The sequence below is a fragment of the Narcine bancroftii genome, chromosome 6 (genome assembly GCF_036971445.1).
Source record: "Narcine bancroftii isolate sNarBan1 chromosome 6, sNarBan1.hap1, whole genome shotgun sequence".
NCBI classification, from domain to species: Eukaryota; Metazoa; Chordata; class Chondrichthyes; order Torpediniformes; family Narcinidae; genus Narcine; species Narcine bancroftii.
Window position 1 is genome coordinate 48,280,857 of NC_091474.1, and position 16,632 is coordinate 48,297,488.

At 41.0% G+C, this 16,632-nt stretch overlaps 1 protein-coding gene and 1 long non-coding RNA gene across 16 annotated transcripts in view; both read left to right on the plus strand.

Moving 5' to 3' along the window:
- The window catches only part of LOC138736062 (protein CASP-like), a 525,702-nt gene that overhangs the window by 263,771 nt on the left and 245,299 nt on the right, over positions 1-16,632 (plus strand). The window lies entirely within an intron of this gene.
- On the plus strand, positions 1,816-3,350 carry LOC138736066 (uncharacterized). The gene is made up of 3 exons (XR_011340076.1): positions 1,816-1,933; positions 2,041-2,142; positions 3,115-3,350. It is a non-coding gene; the product is annotated as an uncharacterized lncRNA (long non-coding RNA).

The following is a 16,632-nucleotide window of genomic DNA, read 5'->3' on the forward strand; positions in this document are numbered from 1 at the left end:
GGTCCCCCATGAGAGACTAGTTCAGAAAGTCATGAGACACAGTATGCACTTGGCTATGTGGATTAAAAATTGACGCCCGTAGAAAGCAGAGAGTAGAGGTAATCTGCCTGGATGTCAATGTCTAGTGGAATTCCACAAGGAATCACAAGTTCATTGTGATTGTTATAAACGACCTAAATGAAGAAGCGAAAGGATGGGTCAGTAAGTTTGGAGATGATATGAAGATTGGGGCAGTTGTGGTTAGTGCTAAAGGTTACAAAAGGATATAGGCAGGATGCAGAATTGGGAAGAAAAGTGGCAGATGGCATTCAATCTGGATAAGTGTGAGGTGATACATTTTGGAAGGTCAAACAGAAGGCTGAGTACAGCGTTAATGGTTGAACAGTGTACAGTGTGAAGGAACAGATGGACCTTGGGCTCCAAATCCATATATCTCTCAAGGTTGCCGTGCAGGTTGATAGGATAGTTAAGAAGTCATCTGACATGATGGGCTTCATTAATTGGGGGATTAAGTTCCAGAATTGATAGATCATGTTGCAACTCTACAAACCTCTGGTGAGACCACATTTCAATTATTGAGTTCATTTCTGGTTACCTCATTACAGGAAGATATGGAAGTTATGGAGAGGGTGTAGAGGAGATTTACCTGGATTGGAAAATAAGTGGTTAGCAGAATTTGGATTTTTCTCTGGAGTGTAGGAGGATGAGAGGAGACTCTACAGAGGTCTACAAGATTATGAGAAGCATAGGCAGGATCAACAGCTGGCGCCTTTTTCTCAGGGCAGGAATAACAAATAGAAAATGAAGAGAGGAAAATTTAGGGGAGACATCAGGGATACGTTTTTTACACAGAGTTGTGGGTGCCTGGAATATCTTACTTGGAATGGTGGTGGTGGCTGAAATATTCAAGGCATTTAAAAGATTCTTAGACAGGTACATGGATGAAAGAAATGTAGACAGTTATGAAGTATGACAGGTTTTGTATTTTTATTTTTGATAATAATATATAGCTCAGAACATCATGGATGGCCAAAGGGCTAGTACTGTGCTGTAATGTTCTATGTTCTGTGTTCATATTCAATAAACATCATTTTGTTCATTTTCTCTACTCCTCCCCCTTTCTTTCCTTCTCTCCAGCCTATTAATTCAGGCACCTGCCTGCTTTTTACTCCTATCTCGAAGAAGGCCTTGGGTCCAAAATGTCAGTTATATATTTTTGCCTCCTATCGATACTGTAAGACCTACTGTTCCTTCAACATTTCTTTGTTTTTCTGCAATCACAGACTCTGCAAACTTTTGTATTTCACTCCATTCAGTTGCTGTGATTGTTGTTCACACACAAAAGTGCTGGATGAATGTCAAAGGCAAAGATATATTTGTGAAGATTTTACAAAGTTACTCCATTGTTATACGCAGTCATTTCACAGATTTGCCTGAAGAATTTGAACAATGGAATCAAGTGTTGAACCTTAATAAGCAGGTTGGAGTGCTGTAATATGCACAAATTTTAATATTTTCTGGATGATAATCCAAGCATCGCTTGACATTTATTTATACATCATGAAGATTGCTAAGTATGCACTGTATTCCGTCTAAACAAGCAGACATAAAAATGGCTTTCAACCATTATTTCTAAATATATTTTAAAAGTAAACTAATGACTGCAAGTGGACACATCCAGTTTGTTTCAGCTGGCTGTAAACTGTTTGAGGTAATTTACCGTGAAATTACTTGTATATTTCAGAACACAGGTCACTGACAAGCTTTCTTTTTTTCAAAGATTGCTTTGTAACTGTCGCAAAATATAACAATATAGGACCTTGTAATTTATTACCTATTAATTTTGCTCCCATAGATCCTACAGACTGTAAATAACTGGAAAGGCTGTACATTTTAAAGATATAGATGCTCATCTTCCATTTAGAATTTTTAAGTAAGTTTTGGACTCAATTGAGGTTAATTGTTCATCTAGTTTGTGTAGTCCAGCAAAGGTTTCTGCAGTAAGATTCAGCAAAACATGATATAATTCTGTGTCTCCAGGTTGAGCTTTGCTCATAATGAAAATAGAACATACTAGACATACTTAGTCCATCAGCCGGCATCTGTGGAGAAACGATCTAATCAGTGTTTCTGTAAACTGCAGTGAGTATAAACTCTGTTGAGTTGAGAGATTACCAAAAGCTCTTCTTGTTCTGATGTGTGTGGGAAGGTTGGAGAACTATATCACATCATGTCATGGAATCATATAGCACTGTGACCTGCCAAATTGGTGACAACCATCAAGCACCCATTTAAACTAGTTCCATTTGATTTTCACCAGATTTCAATCATTCCCCCTGATTCTACCCCTCCACCATCCTTTTCCTCCATCTGGCTGAACTGGTACTCACCCTTGACTCCTCCCACTTAGATCCATGGAACCAAAGAACATTATAGCACAGAAACAAGCACCTTCAATACTTCTGGTCTGTGCTTAACCATTTTTCTGCCTAGTCTCACTGACACACCCAGTCCATATCCCTCCATACCCATCCCATTTGTGTACCTGTCGAAATTCTTCTTAAATGTTAAAATTGAGCCTGCATTCACTACTTCATCTGGCAGCTCATTCTACACTCCCATCATCCTCTGTGTGAAGAAGTTCTCCTTTGTGTTACCCCTAAACTTTTCCCCTTTCACCCATAACCCATGTCCTCTGGTTTGTATCTCACCTAACCTCCGTGGAAAAAGCCTACCTATATTTATTGTATCTAACCCCCCATAATTTTAAATACCTATATCAAAACTCCCCTCATTTTTCTACACTCCAGAGAATAATGTCCTAACCTGTTTAACTTTGCCCTGTAACTCCGTTCCAACATCTCTGCACTCTTTCTATCTTGTTGATATCTTTCCTGTAGTTGGTGACCTAAACTGTACATAGTACTCCAAATTTGGCTTCACCAATGTCTTACACAATACCATCATATCCCAACTCCTATAATGAATACTTTGAATTATGAAGGCCAATATGTCAAAAGCTCTATTTATGAGCCTATCTTACTGAAGTCCACTTAATCCACATCCACTGCATCAATTAATTAATTGATGAACTAAAAAAAAATCTCTTTGGAGACCAACAGCCTGTCCTGGTCCAAGAATGTGGATGTTGGAGAACCGAAGTGAACCGAAGAATCTTTCTCAGAAGCCTGAAGACATTTGGCATGTTCCCCAGGCTAACTTTACAGATGGACTATTGAACATAGCCGTCCTGATGTATCTCAGTTTGGTACGGATCTGTTCTGCCCAAGTGTTGGTTTACATAGGCCAGTACAACATCATGGGCTGAAGAGCTTGTTCTGCACTGCAGTTTTCTGTGTTTTAATGGACAGAGAGGTTGTAGCTGAAATTAAATTCTGAATTATATGAGCTGAGACATTCTTTTTGAAAATTTTATTTTTATTTGCATCAATATATACATATCTTTTTCTTTGGCTTGACTTCGCGGACGAAGATTTATGAAGGGGTAATGTCCACGTCAGCTGCAGGCTCGTTTGTGGCTGACAAGTCTGATGCGGGACAGGCAGACACGGTTGCAGCGGTTGCAAGGGAAAATTGGTGGGTTGGGGTTGGGTGTTGGGTTTTTCCTCCTTTGTCTTTTGTCAGTGAGGTGGGCTCTGCGGTCTTCTTCAAAGGAGGTTGCTGCCCGTTGAACTGTGAGGCGCCAAGATTTGAGGCACCAAGATTTGAGGCGATATCAGCCCACTGCCGATGGTCAATGTGGCAGGCACCAAGAGCTTTCTTTAGTCCTTGTACCTCTTCTTTGGTGCACCTCTGTCTCGGTGGCCAGTGGAGAGCTCGCCATATAACACGATCTTGGGAAGGCGATGGTCCTCCATTCTGGAGACGTGACCTACACAACGCAGTTTGATCTTCAGCAGCATGGATTCGATGCTGTCGGCCTCTGCAATGTAATGTAATAAAAAGATACAAAATAATATAATTTTTTTTCTTTTTATCTCCCTCCCTCCCCTCCCCAAAAGAAAAAGAAGAGAAAAAAAGAAAAAAAAACACCTGAATTTATTTATCATTCACTATTCATATATTCCTAACATATTATTCTATTCTGTACAAATTCATTGGGAGGAGTGGGTGTTGTGGACGATGTGGATGGACTCTTACTGATGAAATCCAGATATGGTTTCCAAATCATATAAAAATTCTCAGGTTGATTCCTTAAATTATAAGTAATCTTTTCCAATGGTATGCAGTTTTGAATTTCTGTATAAAATGATCCAACTTCCATGTTACTGCCATACATTTCTGTGCCACTGCTATTGTTACACTCAAAAATCTTTGTTGATATTTTTCTAACTTCAGTTTAGTATCAGTGTCTTATAAATCACCAACCAAAAATATTCTGGGATCTTTTGGTATCTGTATCTTCATAATTTGTCCCAATAAGATATTCAAGTCTTCCCAAAATTTTCCCACTTTTTCACAAAACCAAACTGCAAGTAGTAAGGTTCCTGTTTCTTTGTTACATTTGTCAGAACAATTTGAATTAAGTCCATGTAATTTTCAGAGTGTAGTATAATTGGCATAAAACATTATAATATACCATTTAATATCTAACATTAATTGTATTAATTACTCTCTCCTGGCACAATCTTGACCAGGCCTCATCATGAAAGCTGAGACACTTTTGAGAACAAAGGTTTCAGAGCTACCTGCTTAAATGTACAAATGTATTAAAAGCGTGCAGTCAAATAAAAGTCAAACCTACTCAGAAATTAAAGGACGTTTTGACTGATAATGAGATTGAATACAGAAGGAAAAGGATCATAATAATCCCAGACTTTACAAGTTGGTAAATAAAAATCCAAATATATGATTGCAGATCATGCATCATTAATTAGAAAATCAAAAATTAGAAAAGCATCTGAAACATAAATAAACCCAAGAGTGAAGATAATCAATCATTTTACCCCCAATAAATCAGTGAAAGTTAAGTGTGGGCTTCATAGGATTGCTGCATTATTGATTCCCCTGGATGGGGTGTCTCAAAACAGGGGTTTAACTGTTCAGGGCTGTGATGACGTGGCAGGGAATCTTTGAAATTTTCCACCCAAGGAAGCAGTGGAGGCTCAGTTGCAGTGTGCATTCAAATTAGATCCGTAGATTTTATGATGTTAAGGAAATCAATGACAAGACAAACAGAAGGTGATTTGGAGCCACATAAGACTACAGGTGCTAGAATCTGGAACAACAAACAATCTACAGGAGGAACTCAGGGGTCAAGCAGTTTCAGTGGGAGGAAAAGAATGGTCAATGTTTCAGGCTGGAACTTTCATCAGACTGAAGGTTTTGCACAATGGCCTATGTACTCTGGCTTCTTTTTCATAGTGAGTGTCTAAATTGTAACAAAACATTCTAAATCATTGCCATTTCTTCGGTATTTCCTTGTCTGGCAATCAATCTTTGAAGAAGACCGCAGAGCCCACCTCACTGACAAAAGGCAAAGGAGGAAAAACCCAACACCCAACCCCAACCAACCAATTTTCCCCTGCAACCGCTGCAACCGTGTCTGCCTGTCCCGCATCGGACTTGTCAGCCACAAACGAGCCTGCAGCTGACGTGGACTTTTTACCCCCTCCATAAATCTTCGTCCGCGAAGCCAAGCCAAAGAATCAATCTATATGGTTGACTCAGGCAAGACTGGCATAGAAGAGTATTTAAGGAAAGTTGCTGATAGTATACTTTATATATCGTGTGGAAGAGTATCTGTATTCACTGGTCCCTCTGTTCCTCCTCACTCCTCAGTGCCCTACTGCTTACCATGTACGTCTCACCTTGATTTGTCCTTAAAAAAATGTAACACCTCACATTTGTCTGCATTAAATTGGGATCTGCCATTTTGCAGCTGGTCCAGATCCCTCTGCAAGCTTTGAAAACCTTCTTCTCTGTCCACAGCACCTCAAATCTTTGGCATCTGCAAACTTTCTGATCCAATTTACCACATCCAGATCATTGATATAGATGACAAACAATAATGGACCTGCACTGATCCCTGCGGCACACCACTAGTCATAGGTCTCCAGTCAGAGAGGCAATCATCCACTACCACTCTCTGGCGTCTTCTGTAAAGCCAAAGCCAAATCCAGTTTACACCCTCACCATGAACACTGAGTTCAGTGAATCTTCCTGACTAACCTCCCATGCAGGAACTTGTCAAAGTTCATGTAGACAAATCCACAGTCATTAGCAGGAAATTTATGAAATGAAGGTGGAGAGAGCCAGAACCTTCAAATACCTAGAATGTATACCTCAGAAGACCTTTCCTGGAGCCAGCATATATAATTTATTTTAATTTAGACATACAGCACAGTAGCATTACGGCCCACGATCCGGTGTCACCCAATTACAGCCAATTGACCTACTACTCCAGATTGTTTTGAATTGTGGGAGGAAACCGGAGCGCCTGAAGGAAACCCACACAAACACAGGGATTACATACAAACTTCGAACCCTGATCACTGGTGTTACAACAGTGTGGCCATAACCTCTGTGATAACTGTGAAGTTGGCACACTAATGCCTCAAATTTCCAAGGATTCTGTTTTGGGGATTTCGACTGCCCAGGAAATCTGATGGGTGTGGAATGTAGTAAACACAGCCAGTTTCTTCACAGACTCTGAACTCGCATCTCTTGCAGACATCTATGTGATGTGCTATCTCAAAAAGACGTCAACATCATAAAGGACCCCCATCTCCCTTCTTACAGCCTCTTTTCACTGCTATCTTTGGGCAGAAGATAAAGAAACCTGAAAACCAACACCTTCAGGTTGAAGAACAGTTTGTTTCCATCATCTATCAGGCTCTTGAACCTCTCCTTGGTTCACTAATCAATGACTTGCTGAACTATTGCAAGTTACTTTTTATGCACTAGGATTACTATAAATATTTATCGTATGTATTTATTGTCTCTTTTAATTTAATTCAATGAATTTACTATTACAGCATTTCTTAACAAGTATGACATCATATAGGACGATCTACCGGAATTTACACCTCAGATGGTGGTTATGAGCAATACCTTTTGTATAAGACTATCCCAAATCTGTTACCACTGACCAATGGATGCTGTTAAAACCAAATCACAATATTCTAATAACCAAATTTTTTGTAAATATTTCAATTTTATTTGGATATTTTAAAATAAACCATTGTTGGCTCCTGTAACAGCCATTTAAAGCTTGTACAGAGCCGATGGCAGTTAGACTGGGCAGATGGACCCTGTGGAGGAGCGCTAAGATTTTGTAAGTAACTAACAGGGCATGTGCGAAATTGCATCGGAGCCAGTGGGAAGATGGCAGTGATGTTGAGACTTAGTCATCAAGGTTCAGATTTTAGACCCAGAGCATAGGATGACCCAGATTTTAAGGTGAACTTTTTAAAGTCCAATACGACGGTATATACAGTACCTGCTGGAAATGATCATTTTGTTGGATTGTACAACATATATGACAATAAATTCATCATCATCATTAATTATCTAACTTGCAGGATTTAGCAAAAGTGCATTCATTCACTGTCAAAAATAATCAAAGTCATAAATGATAAATAGAATCTTTATTCAAGGTCTCTCTAGGTTTTAACACCAAAGTCTGGGGAAAAAACATGTCATAAATGTAGTCACATGTTATTTTACTAGTTCCCTTGTGATAAGCTCAGTCTAACTATTATTTAAGATCTTCCATCTAGTAGATACTCGTGGTCCATTGGGAAATTAACTTTTGCACAGTCAGTAATCAAAGGGTTAATACAAACTGATGTGCTAAGTTCCCAGTACACGGTCTGTTCAGTAAAGCGCAAAATCTGTCAGCTCAGGAGAGTAACGCAGCTGTGCAGCAAGGACTGTGTTCTGTAGCAGTACATTAAAAATTAATGTCCTCACATTCCATGGTATTCTCTCCTGCTTCTTTGCTGAGTTGACTGGGAAAATATTAGACATCCCACAGTTTTTGTGGTAATCAATGGCATTCCTAGCACACAAAGCTTCAGAAAATGAAAGGGCAAATAAACTAAGGAAAAAAATCATTAAGAAAAGTTAATTTAAATCACCATTTGCAACGAGCTACTTCTGTTCATGGTGACAAACCAAGAGAAAGTCATGGCACATTCTGAGAGGAGCCCCACAATTCACTGTCTACAGTCCCTAGTCTGGAGTATCTATGATTAATATAGGTGAGATTCAGATCTCTCAAGGGTGCTTTAGATCCATTTTCTCAAAGTGAAGAAAGAAAGGAATTCCACTGAACAATATTCAAGGCTTCTTTTTCTATCCTATTTCTTTATCATAAGTTGGCACTAAGATCAGCCAGGATTGAACTCTCCTGTGCAGTCTGGAAGGCAAAGTGGGGGTTCTCATAAAGGATCCATAGGCATCAAAACAATAACAGACCACAAGACAACTTTGCGAGTCAACGACAACAATGCCTCCCTTCCAGATAGACTGAAAATCTTGTACGCACGGTTCCTCAAAAAGTACAGGCTGATGCCAAAGAAAGCTCCTTCTCCTGAAGATCAGACTCCTTGCATAGCCATGGCTGAGGTGAGGAGAACCTACATGACGAGCCAAAAAACCTGGGCAGGTATTGGAAAAACTGTGCTGACCAACTGATGGAGGTCCTTATGGACTTCTTCATCACGTCTTTGCTACATTCCATTGACCCCATGAGTTTCAAGGCAGCTACCATCATCCCTTTACCAAAGAGGGCAACCATAACAGGCCTCAGCGACTACTGCCTAGTGGCACTGACCTCCACCATTATGAAATGCTTCTTTCTTTTTAAAATATTTTTATTGGTGTTTATTTTATACATTATAAATAATTAACAGTACAGTTGTATATTGTGTTGTAAGATTCAAAAGAAGAAAAAAAAGAAATTACCAAAAAGCTTTTCATGATTTAAAAAAATTCCAGAACACAATCATATGGAAGAATAGAATTAACAACACAAAAGAAAAACAAAACATTTTTTTTTAATTGAACCCCCCCCCCCCCCCTTCTATGCAAGGTTATAAGTTAATATATAGGAATCAAGTGACAAGAAGTTGAAAATAGACATCTTTCCAAAATGTTTCTAAATAAGGGCAAGACCAGAACATGTGAACCAAAAGAAGTATCACCAATTTTACATTTGTCACATAGAGAATTTATATCTGAATAAAAACGAGATCATTTAACTTTAGACATATATACTCTATGGACCACGTTAAATTGCAACCGTGTAGTGCACAAAGGAAGGTCGTATTAATCAGATAACATATAGAGTCCCCCACCTCATCCGAGAAATAAAGATTCAAATCCTGTTCCCAATCGTTCTTGATTTTAACTAATGTACCTATCCTTAAATCAAGTAGATTTTTATAAATAAATATTAAATGTTTATGAGAAAGTTGTAAATCAAAAGGTGTATCAAGAATGTTTGCCTCAGGAATTCGTGGAAAGTCGGGGGATATGAGACTGAATAAAATGTGTAATCGAGTGTATGGTGATGGAATGTATCAAAGTACACCTCCCAGAGGCCCAGGATCCATTTCAATTCACCTACAGATGGAACAGATCTACTAACAATGCTATAGCCTTGTCCCTCCATTCTGGCCCACCTGGAGAATGACGCCACATGTGTCAGGCTGCTGTTCATTGGCTTCAGCTGTGCATTTAATGACACCTCAGTAGTTGGCCTCATCAGCAGCAATGACTTGAAATACAGAGAAGATCTTGTGAAATGGTGCGAGCGTAACAACCTGAGTATCAATGTGGCAAAGACAAAGGAAATGATTGTGGACTCTAGGAGGACCAGGGACGACTATCTTCCACTACATAGCACCAATTCCTTGGAGTCCACTTAAGAAGTGACCTATCCTGGACACACAAAATCTCCTCACTTGTCAGGTTGGCGCATTAGCGACTGCACTTCCTTAGAAGGCTGAGAAAGGCAAGGCTCCCGGCCACCATTCTGTCATCTTTTGCCAGGACCTGTATCGAGAACATCCTCACCAGGTGCATCACAGTGTGGAACAGTTGCTGTAGAGCCTTGAAATCTGAAGTCCGAATCAGAATTTATTGTCATGAGCATGCGATAAAATGTATTGTTTTGTAGCAGTGTTTGGTGCAAATATTGCTATAATTAACACTTCAAAATAAATAAATAAATAGTACAAAAATAGATGGTGAGGTAATGTCTGGGGTTCATTGTTCATTCAGAAATATGGCGGAGGGGGAAGAAGCTGTTTTTGTACAGTTAGGTGCTCATCTTTAGGCTCCTCTACCTTTTTCCCAATGGCAGAAGAGTGAAGAAAGCATGGCCTGGGTGGTGGGGGTCTTAAGGATAGAGGCTGCTTTCTTAAGACATCGCCTCTTGTCGGTGTCCTCGAGGGAATGGACACCGATGCCTATGTTGTACCAGGCCATAGAAATTTTCGAGAGTATTCGGTGACATACTGAATCTCCTCAAATTCCTCACAAAGTATAGCCACTGGTGAGCCTTCTTCATGATTGCATTGACATGGAGGCTCCAGGACAGATCCTCAGAGATGTTGGCTCCCATGAATTTGAAGTTCTTGACCCTCTCCACTGCTGCCCCCTTGATGAGGACTGGGACATATTCTCTTGATTTCTTCCTGAAGTCTACAATCAGCTCCTTGGTGTTGCTAATGTTGAGTGCAAGGTTGTTGCTGTGTCACCACTCAAGGAGCTGACCTGTCTCCCTCCTGTATGCTTCAGGACCACAGGACCATAAAAGTGGAAGGGAGGATCACTGGGATTGCCTTCCCCACCACCCCCACCCCATTGTTGGGATTTACCAAGATTGTTATTTAATGAGGGAAAAAGATGCAGAAGTATCAGAGCCAGAACACCAATCTGAACAAGAAACCTACAACTAGTGAATCTTAGTGAATGAAGTGAACATGGTCTTGTCTTTTGGAGCTATGGAGGACAAGGGGTGACTTGATAGAGGTGTCCAAGATGATGAGATGCACTGATCACGTGGATGACCAGAGCCCTTTTCCAACTGCTGAAATGGCTAATACCAGGGACATAGTTTTAAGGAGCTTGGCAGTAAGTAAGAGGTAAGTTTTTCACACATAGAGTAGTGGGTGGATGGAATGCATTTCCGGCAATGGTGGTGGATGCAGGAACAATGGGGTCTCTTAAGAGACTATTAGATAGGTACAAGGTACTGAGAAAAATGGAGGGTTATGCACTACAGAAATTCTCAGCAGTTGGTAAAGTGGGTTATTAGGTTGGCACAACACAATTCTATAGATTTCTATATTCTTAGTGATCTAATCAGACTAAATTTATTTTTAATTTTTAAATTTAGACATACAGCACAGTAACAGGCCATTTTGACTCTATGGGTGGATTTAAATCTGGCTTTCCAAAATCCAGAAAAATCCAACATTCAAATCACACTGTCTCCCAAGGGTTCCGGATAAAGGATCATGTACCTGTACCTGACAATGGGCTCAGGCCCAAAACATTGGTCACCCTTTACTTCCTATGGATGCTACGTGACCTGCTGGGTTGCTCCAGCTCGCTTGTGTGCTGCAGACAGATAGCCTGATGTGAATGAACCCTGTTCTTGGAGCTGAGGCAGTAGCACTGTTACATTAGGGTGGTACCAGGGACTCATAAGCAAGAGCAGGACACAATCTGTAGGAGGAACTCAGCAGGAGAGCAGCATCGTGGGGGAAAAAAGAATGGCTGACGTTTCATGCTGAAACTGAATCACTTTTCTATCCCATGGATGCTGCTCGACGTGCTGATTTCCTCCTTCAGATTTTAGCATCCACAGTTACCTCTGTGCCACTAATAAACAAGGTGCTCATTCATGACATAGTCTGGAAATTTGAGACTGCCAGAGATAGCAAGTATTGACAAGCCTTAACATACATCACGTGAATCTTGCTGGCAGGTTGACATCCCAATCAAGCTTGTATGTTGAACAGAACATGGCAGAAACACAAGATGGTATCAACTGCTTGTAACTCAATGCACCATTTGTACAAAACCAGATACCTAGTTGGCTAGTCTGAAGACTGCAAACCAATGCCCGACCGATCTTAGTTGCAGTGTTGCTTCTCGCAGAGCTACATGCCTTTGTTGACGTGGTGTCGGATCCGTGCATGAATTTTTTCCATATGCCAAATGAAGAAGGGTGGTTAGCAATGGCACCACAAGATCAGCTTAGTTAATTGTCAACACTGAAAAATCAGAGTCACGTAGTCATACAGCACGACGGGTCCAACTTGTCCGTGTCGACCATGTTGGCACTGAGCTAGTCATGTCTTCCTGCATTCGGTCCATCCTTCTAAAGCCTTCCAATTTGTTTTGAACATCATAACTGTACCCACTTCCTTGGCTTCCTCTGGCAGCTTGTTCCTGGATACGGACTACCACTGACTGACAAAGTTGCCCCACAAGATTCTCTCAATCAAAAACACATCAACAGCTAACAACATTTAACTGAACTTGTTTTCCAAAACTCAGATTTCTTTCTTATAGATGAACCTCTCCAGGCGAAGGGTACTACAACTAACAGCACAGACATGCTACTTACCTTCATATTTGTGTTGGCTGTAATCCAGCAGGGGAAGTCAGGCTGGAAATCACAGTGAAAGATTGACCACCAAGGTCAGGAGCATGACATCTCAGTAGAGGCAGCATCGTGTGGATAGAAAAATGATTGAATGACAGGAAACAGGGTAGAAACAAAAGATTAGAATGTAGACTATGCAGTACAGGAAAGGGCCCTTTGACCATGATGTCTTGCTAACCATAATGCCAAATTCATCTAATTATCAGTCATCTCATGATCCATAACCCTCTACATTCACGTGTCCACCCAAATGCCTGTTAAATGTCACTATTGTATCTGGTTTCAACAAACCCCACCTGCCCCTCCCCCACCACCATCCAATTCCTTTATTTTTGTTTTTTTTTAGAATAACAGGCCTTTCCAGCCACGAGCTCATGCTGCCCAAATAACCCAATTAACCGACAACCCCTGTACATTATTTGAAAAGTGGGAGGAAACTGGAGGACCCGGACGAAACCCAAGCAGACAAGGTGAGAACATACTAACTCCTCAAACTCCTGCCAAACAGCGCTGGATTTGAATCCTGGGTCACTGGTGCTGGAATAGTGGTGCACTAACCGACCACTATGCTGATCATGTGCCCAAAATCATATTACCTCGATCCAAGAAAAGTTGCATCGTAAAACTTCCCCCTCTCACTTAGATCTTTGCCCTCCAGTATTTGATGTTTCCACCCTGGAAAAAAAATACTGATTACCCTAGATTGGTGGGGTTCTTGCCCACTGAACTAGTAAATCTAATCATCCAGGCAGACCCATTATTTCAGTTTGCTCTTGCCCCACTAAACCTTGACTTTATCTTTTCTCCCCTGGTCCAATCCCCTTCCACCAACATCTGCGATATCTCCCAATCTCTTCAATTACTTCAAATTCCCTGAACTGGGCCATCTCATTTTTGCTGTGGACATTCAATTCACTTTACACCTCCATTCCCCATACATAAAGTCTCAAAGCATTTTGTTTCTTTCTTGACAATAGAATCAAGCAGTCACCCTACGCTATCACCACCTCCCCGGCAGAATTTGTTCTCACACCTAATAACTTTTCCTTTGACTTATCTCTCTTCCTTCAAGTCAGCTATGGGTACTCGCATGGGTCCCAGCTGTGCCTGCCTTTTTGTGGGACAATCCATGGAGCAAGCCGACACAGCCAAGGCCCCTCAACATTGATCTCTCTGTCTCTATCTTTGGAGACAAGCTTTCCACAGACATATTTTACAAACCAACCAACCTCAACTAGACCTCCTCACACCCAGACCTCTACAAAGATTCCATTCCCTTCTTGCAATTTCTCCATCTCTTCCACATCTGTTCCCAAGATGAGGTTTTCCAGTCCAGATCATCTGAAATGTCTGCCTTCTTCCACAAATGTTACTTTGCCTCCACCACCACCACCAACTCAGCCCTTACCTGCATAGGGTGACGTGGTTGGTGTAACAGTTAGCCCACGCTGTTTGTAAGGAGTTTGTACCTTCTCCCCATGTCTGCGTGGGGGCTCCAGTTTCCTCCCACCATTTGCAACATACAAGGGTTGTAGGTTAATTGGGTGGCACAGGTTTATGGGTTGAAATTGTCTGTTACTGTGCTTTATGTCTAAATTTAATTTAAATTTAAAACCTCCTCCATTTCCAACTCATCTGCCCTGGCCCCCTCTGCTCCCAAATGGCACAAACACAGGATTTCCCCTTGAACTTAACGACCACCCCACTAGCCTCTGCATCCAACACATTATTCTCTGTAATTTCTACCACCTACAACATGATCCCAGTGCTTAACACATCTTCTCCTCTTCGCCTTCCATTGGGACTACTCCCTCCGTGATTCCCTCATCTACTCATCCCCCCCCCCCCCCCCACCCCCACCAAGCACCTTCCCCTATGGCTGCAGAAAGTGTCACACTTATACCCACACCTCCTCCCTCACCACAATTCAGGGCCCCAAACATTCCTTTCCAATGAAGCAAAACTTCACTTGTGTATCTACAGGAGTGATTTACTGTATCTGGTGCTCCTTTATGGCCTTCTCGACATCAGAGAGACTGGGCACAGAGTGTGAGATTGCTTCGCTGAACATCTTCGCTCTGTCCACACTAGTGACAGGGATCACCTAGCGGCCAACCATTTCTATTCTGTGACCCAATTCCATACTTACATGTCTGTTCATGGCCTTGAACTATCCCACCAAGACCACCCATAAATTGGAGGAACAACTTGATTTTCCATCTGGGCACTCTCCAACCGGATGGCATTAAAATCAATTTTTCCAGTTACGGCTAATCTACTCTCCATTCTCTCTCTGTTGCCTTTTCCCTTTCTTCTTTCCTTTAGCTCTCAACCCCTTTCCCTCTCTATTCACAGAAGTGCCCTTCCTAGCCCTGTCTGCTGCTGTGCCCTCCCTCCCATATCCACCTATTACCTCTTGCCTTTGGGACTGTGCATCTCACCCTTTTGTTCAGCACATGCCGACATTTTTTCATACCTTGAAACGTTAGTTTTATGTATTTATCTTTGCTATATAAAGTACTGTGCTGACTTTCTCCAGCTTGGTATTTTTACACTGACTACCCACCCTACCTACTCCTCTCTTAATTCAATAAACGTATCGGGTCACCTCTCAGCCTCCAATGCTCCAGAGAAAACATCTAAATTTGTCCCACCTCTCCTTATACTTCATACTCTCTAATCAAGCAATATCCTAGTAAATCTCTTCTCATTCCTCTCCATCCTTCTTGATTCATGGTGACTACAATGCTCCAAATGTAGTCTGACCAAAGTTTTACACAGATGCATATTGTCTTCCCAACTCTTCTGCTCAATGCTCCAACTCATGAAGGCAAACATGCTGTACATCTTTTTTACCATCTTATCCACTTGTGTTACTGCTTTCGAGAGCTATGGACTTGCACCTCACATCCCCTCCATACGTCAATGTTCTTAATAATCTGACCATTCACTGTGCACTTTCCTCTTGCAATTGAGCTCTCAAAGGCAATACACTTGCTTGCATTAAACTCAATTTGCAATTCCTCGCCCAATTTTCCTGCTTTATCCTTTGTCAACTGTACTCCCAATCAACCACACCAAATAGAGAATCGTGATTAATAGGCTTTAATCATCTTAAAGTGTCACCACAGCTTAAACGTTGCTGGCCTGGTTCCAAGGCAGGTACCAAGGGAGCGGTTTGGGCATAACAGCCTTTATGGGGATAAGAGGAGTCACAGGTTCAGGGGGCAGGCCAGCCCCTATAGTATATAAATACATACATACATATATATACATAGTGGTAGCCCCACATCAACCTTAGAATGTTGAAGTTTGCAGCACGGTACAATTAGGTTTGCTGACCTAATAACCTACTCTAATAACTGGCCATAATTTCTCTGCTACACCTCTTCATTATCTACAATTCAACTAATTTTTGTGTCTTTTGCAAACTTACAAATCATCCGATCCATGTTTTCATCCAAATCATTAATATGTACCACAAGCAACAAAGGTTCTCGCACTAATCTCTGCAGAAGACCACTGATCACGTACCTTCAGTCAGAATAATATCTCTCCACAACTACCTTCTCTATATTTTATGACTGAACTGTACAGTAGTGCCTCAATGGAATTGGGACCTGCTCTTTTCTGAATATATAATGGCATTGACTCCATATGTAGAAACCTTGTTATTGATTAACTGAGTTAATGCCATGCCCATAAGTAAAACATTATTATTATCTATTCTAACAAAACCTTTCGCTATTTTAAAGGCTTCCTTCTTTTCTGAATTAAAAAGGATGCAGATTTCTGACCATTTCCGAAGTACTTCTGTCCCACCCTCGTGGGTGTTCTCTGTACCCTCTCTCGGGACTTTACATTTTCTGTATTGTGATCAGAGCTGCATGTAGCAGTCGGGTGTGGTTTGCACAAAGTTCAGAAGAGATTTAGCATAACTTCCTTACTTTTCAATTTCATCTTTTAAAAATAAACAAGCATTT